Genomic DNA, 6,000 nt, shown 5'->3' with positions numbered 1-6,000 from the left:
TGACACATTGTTAATAACATGTTGAATAAAACACCAAAGTGTTAATAAGCCTGTACATGCCAAGCCTGAAGATTCAATATATGAATTATATTCTTTATTCTGCTGTAATATTTCCACACAAGTTTCAGATTCAACTATGGAAAATGTAGCCTACTACATCTGTCAATTTTTTGTTCTAAACAATAAAATGCATGTGCACTTACAGTACACGGTTGCATGAATGCACGTATCCAGGGCAGCCCCCCTTACTGAATATGAGTTCCCACGCATGTCTCTAGGACTAATGATTTACAGTCAAATATATTATGTAGCATTAAACTTTTCTTTCTTTGTTCCTTCATCTCCTTTTAATCTTCTCTTTCTCTTTCCCTCTCTTCATGCAGAGCTGACATAGCCAAGTGGACATGTTGAGTTATTGTGCTGGAGGCGGTGGTACTCTGCTGTGCTTCACAGATGATCATTTCCCAATTCCACAGCCGTGGAGCGCAGGCCTGCAGTAATTGCTGCAATGCATCCAGCAGCCGGTCCTTATCTGATGCTGTGACAAGAATAGGCCCCATTTTATTGGTCTCACACCCTATGTAATTCAGTAGAGCTTGCATCATTTCCTGCAGAAGAGATGACCATGATGGTGTCACCCTAGGGTGCTTGATGCTGATTGGACGCACAGTGTGGCCCTGAGCAAATAAATCACTTCTCCTCTGTTCAGAGTAGAAACATAAGCCCTATGGGTGACCAACCACTCTCATCGCAGACACACAAACACACACACACACACACACACACACACATACACATACTTCGCTTAGCGCAAACAATTACAGCCTTGATTCCCTAAGCACTAATCAGAGCCAACACAAGGCACATGCAGCATACTGGTGAGATCATAATTAAAACCTGTCTCTTGGCATATTATGTGGCATATCCCACAAGGAAGACTCTGTGACTGTAAATATATATCACACTAAACCACCACAACACCAAGGAATTATAATGCTAATTTATACTAGTATGCAAAATGAAATGGTTTTGATAATCAGAATCCACAGACACATCAGTTTTACCTTATTCCTGCATTACAAAGCAAGAGACAAAAACATAGAATGTATTCATTCAAAACAGACTACAAAAATGGTCCAATGCTACAAATGTAGACGCCTGGTTTACGTCTTTTTATTGACTTGGAATTATTTTTCACTGTTCATTTTGCTGCACATTCTATTTCATCACACATTTAGTATGAAGCATATAGAAAGAAATCCATGCATTACAATATATGGACTCACAACGCAGTGATCTTTTGATCTCCTTTGAGATTTCTTCTTCATTACATTAAGAAAAGTAGAATGTTTGAAGCCCAAATTGACATTTTATCAGGTAAAAAGGAATCAAAGAGACTCAGATGTTAATCAATCAACATTCTTCGTCCCACCCATAAGTGTGGCTACAGTCAACTGGATAAGTGCATGCCTCCAAGCCCGAATTTAAAAAAAAATAATTAAATGAAAAATGTCCTTTGGGAAATAGAAATTTTATTTCAACACCATTTGGTTAGAATTTATAACTGCACATACACTGACATCTTTGCTATTCCACCATGTCCACAGTCTTTCCATAACCTTCTACACCATACCTGGGTTGAGACGTGCAACACTCCTTTAGAAACCCCATCAGACAAAATTCTGGTCTAAAAAATAGTGCTTTAGGGCATTTTAACAAGGCTGTGACTGCTTTGGAAGTAAAGCTCTAACAGTACTTTACAGCTTTTACAGCTTCAACCTCCCAATTATAATATGGATTTTTTGGAAGTTCACAGAAATTGTTGAAAGTGTGGATGCAGAGTAGCTGTTCTTGTAGCTGTTCTTAAAATTAAAAAAAAGAACAGCTACATTCTGGAAGAATCAAACTCAGATTCTCTGCTTTCACACTACAAAAAATCAGCTCTTACATAAATTCAGTCAATTCAAAAACGTTGAATGTTTACAGCCATTTCCAAGCCAATTTGTGACCCCAGATTTAACCCCAATTAAAAACACTGAACATAGACTTAGTGTTTGCAAACTTACTACTAAAACTGGTTGCCAGAAAAAGTAATAAAGAGAAATGGTTCTGTTGCCAATGAAACAGGAAAAGGGAAGACAGATGTCCTCATCTTTAAATACTGAATTTGACTTGTGTAGCTCTTAATGTACTTACAGTCCAACCGAGAAAGTGGAAACGTTTTCCTCTGACATGTTCTTGTATGACTCTTGAGGTGACCTTTGTAACAGCTGTGCCAGAGTTATAGTCATATATGACCACTTGTTAGTTAATTTATGAATTTTACAATGATGAATGAATACAATCAATGATCAGACACAAAATAGATTTTTTATTTTTATTGTTTTAACAAATGTCGACTAGTATTGTGTACATCCAAATTACAGCTAACATGCTACTTTCTCAATACACAATTCCTGTTGACGGGTTGATGGAGCGAGACATTAGACAGTAAAGGGTCTCAATTAAGTGTAAACCAATGGGCTATCTGTTATGGAGTGAAAATCAATAAGATTTGATTGGATAGGCAAAAATGGATTGTTGAAAAAACATTTGTGTTAACTGGAATGACAAAAGCATGACCCAATAAATATAAAAGTTTGCCTTTACTCGATGTCACAAAACAGAGAGGATTCAGGAGACCAAGCAGGATTTGGGATTAGCGAGGTAACTTTGGTAACTTATGCTGAACACCGGAGCAGCGATTCTCGTCTGAGGGAATGACTTATCCGTGTCAAAGCCATTACATTGTGCTTGTATATGATATCGTCCTACAACAGAGACTGATTGAAGCACTAAAGCCTTGTACTTGTTGTACTTATAAGATATGAAAGTAAGCCTACTCACTGCTTTGAGTTATGTTTTCATTTTTATTTTTTATTTGCTCCGAAGTACATTTGAAACATTGGGGTTGCAGCTGACAGAATAAGGCTAAAATTGTCATACACATACATCTAAGCAACACATTCATTTAATAGAATAAACAAATGTAATTACAGTCAGATCTTTTCGCGCCCTAATGATGCAGTAATATAAGCACTTATGCATTCACACAGAGACTTTTTTGCCAGCTGTGCTTCCTGCATTTGGCAGCTGCAGCTGTGTTTCTTTTAGCCTGGATGTTTAACATCGTGTATTTGTCTATGCTGCAAACACCACCCCTCTTTTGAACGCACTCATGGCTTGATTGGGAAAACCTGGGATGACTAACCGAGTTGATAACCACGGTCGTGTGACCGCTTAGCGTGATTGCGGTTGTTAGGCTTAGTGAAGGCAGATAACGAAAAGATACCCTGGGTATGTCAAACGTGCTTCGTAGTACAGGCCTCAGGCAGGCAAACAAAGAAAAGCAAACTTAACCAGGCAAGGGGCAGGCAAAAAGGCAGAAGGCCATGGTACAGGCAGAGGCTCAAGCTGGCAGGTCACAGGCAGGCACATGAAGTGTCTGGACCGCTTCGTAAGGAACACGTAAGACTCAGGAGAGCAGGAATAATGGGGAAAGTCCGAGGGCATCTAGTGGATGGTGGACAGGGGGAGAATGGTTATCAAGCATAATAGAAATGGGGCAAGTGGGAATGTGGCTGTAGGGAGGGACAGAGGCAGAATGGGTATACAACTGAGACAGACATTGAGACAGTAACTGGTTGGACTATTTACTGTAGTTACACCCACTAGTGCAGCATTATATTACGAAATTGCACTGTTTTCCAGAAAATAAAAGATTTGCAGGAAGTTTAAATGCCCACTTCATGGCACTGTATGTAATTCAAAGTTTTTCTAATTGTTAACAAGAGTTACAATTTAGAACATTTTGCTTGGACATCACCCAACAGTACGAGCATCTGGTGAGGTCCAGGCTTGACCAAGAGTAGACAAGACAAGGCAAGAAAAAAGATATCTAATTAGTACAGGACAGAGCTTTGGGTGATAATCAGATGATAAATAGGGACATGAATGGTAAAAACTTGAGGAAGTCACAATCTGCTGATTCTCTATTAGTATGAGACAGTGCTCTGTAGCCGTGTCAACATGATGAGAGAGGACAGCTTTCTGTATGTACTATCTTTTCATACAAATATATTTTTACATACACATACACACCCACAGCATACATGTGTGTGGCAGAGAGAGAGAGAGAGAGAGAGAGAGAGAGAGGAAAGAGAACATTGTTGAACAGCTGCCCAAAACGCCTAAAGGATTAGATTGCTCTCTTTTGATCCCTCTCTCACAACATGTACCAATGTTAAAATATCATTCTGTTGGATTGGTTTTGGTTTTATCTGTGAGTTCTTCTTGTTAGCACTTGTTTTTTCATCTGATCGAAAAAGATTATCCCTGTATCTGAAAGGCTTATCGTGGCTTGAAAGTGGCTAAAAACAAAAAAGGCCAATTCAAAATAAATCACATAACAAGATACGAACATGCAATTACCATTTGTACTTATAATAACTGAAATAGATAGTGAGATTAAATAGGGGATTTATTTTTTTATCTCTGGTGCTGCACAGCACTTTGGTGTTTTGAAGAGGTATGTTGCTTTCATAGCTATTGAATATATTTTGAGGTCACATTTAAATTACAGCATAGGAAAAAAAACTGTAGAAGCCAGATGGATTGTTTTTTCGTATAATATTAGAGTTCCTCTCTGTTTTGTGTTTTGGTTTGACTATTAAGGACCAACCCACAAACCCTGCAGGGTACATACAGTACATGGCCCTTTTACCTGTCTAGAAACTGCCCCCTTTCCATCCACCCATCCATTCTCTGCTGCTCATCCAGGTACATGTGAGTCGCAGTGGCAGCAGGCTAAGCAATGTATCCCAGACGCCCTTCTCCCAACACGTCCTCCAGGTCTTCCTGGTTAATTTGGTTAGCTTCTGGAATCAGCATGACTGGAGCCGATGCAGGTAAAAGCTGTAATTCCAATTTCTAGAACCCACCAGAGGCCCGGGCTGTGTGAATTATTCTGCCCTGGTACTTGTTTTTGGCAGTGGCATTGATGATGCTCACTGTGTTCTTGTTGGCATTCAACACGTTGGCCCCCTTATCAGCAGAGTATATTCAGCTTGTCCTGCATATATCAGACGGATGAATTTGTTCCCGTTGTATCGCCACCTCCCCCAGGCCATATGATGTCTTGGTCGATGGTTGCGTTTGTCAGTTGGTAAATCATTAGCCAAAGATGTGTTTCCAGAGCACATCGCTGGTATACTGGTGAGTGCATTGGTTAGCTAGAATGTATTATTACAGCCCCTCCCTTTCTTCCTGCAGTGACTAACCTTTCTTACTTGAATTTGTTCGTACTCTGCAAACAAATTTAGAACTGCCTCAGATCATGCATATGCACAAATGATGAAGGCCAGGCTGTCTTACAAAATGTAAACACACACCTTTTAACTAAATGCATAGCATATTAAAACCGCATTCATTAAAAACGGCTTCAATAGATGACAATATTTCAAACAATGAATTTACTAATGCATTGACCAAATGTATTAAATAACCATGACATTTCATCCTTATCAATTATTGTCATACTTAAAATATTTAAGTGTCCTGGTCCTAGCTTCTAATGGAGTATATGAGAATGTCCATTTTGAAATGTAACAGCTTTGGTTTTCATTGTTTTAATTGACAAGGCCAGTAATGATTGGCCGCTACCACCAATTTCTAGTGCCATGACGTCATCACTTTCACCCTCACTTCTTGGAAATATCCCACTAATGGATGTTTGTCCAATACTTGCAGAGAGTCTGTCATGTTCACAGACATCTTCAACACCTCACTGGAGACATGCCACGTGCCAGCCTGCTTCAAGGCCTCCACCATCATCCCCATCCCCAAAAAACCAGGGCCCACAGGATTAAATGACTACAGACCCGTCGCCCTGACCTCTGTGGTCATGAAATCATTTGAACGCCTGGTCCTGTCCCACCTCAAATGCATCACAAACTCTCTGCT

This window comes from Enoplosus armatus, chromosome 1 (assembly GCF_043641665.1).
Source record: "Enoplosus armatus isolate fEnoArm2 chromosome 1, fEnoArm2.hap1, whole genome shotgun sequence".
Classification (NCBI taxonomy): Eukaryota; Metazoa; Chordata; class Actinopteri; order Centrarchiformes; family Enoplosidae; genus Enoplosus; species Enoplosus armatus.
This window is presented reverse-complemented; position numbering follows the sequence as displayed.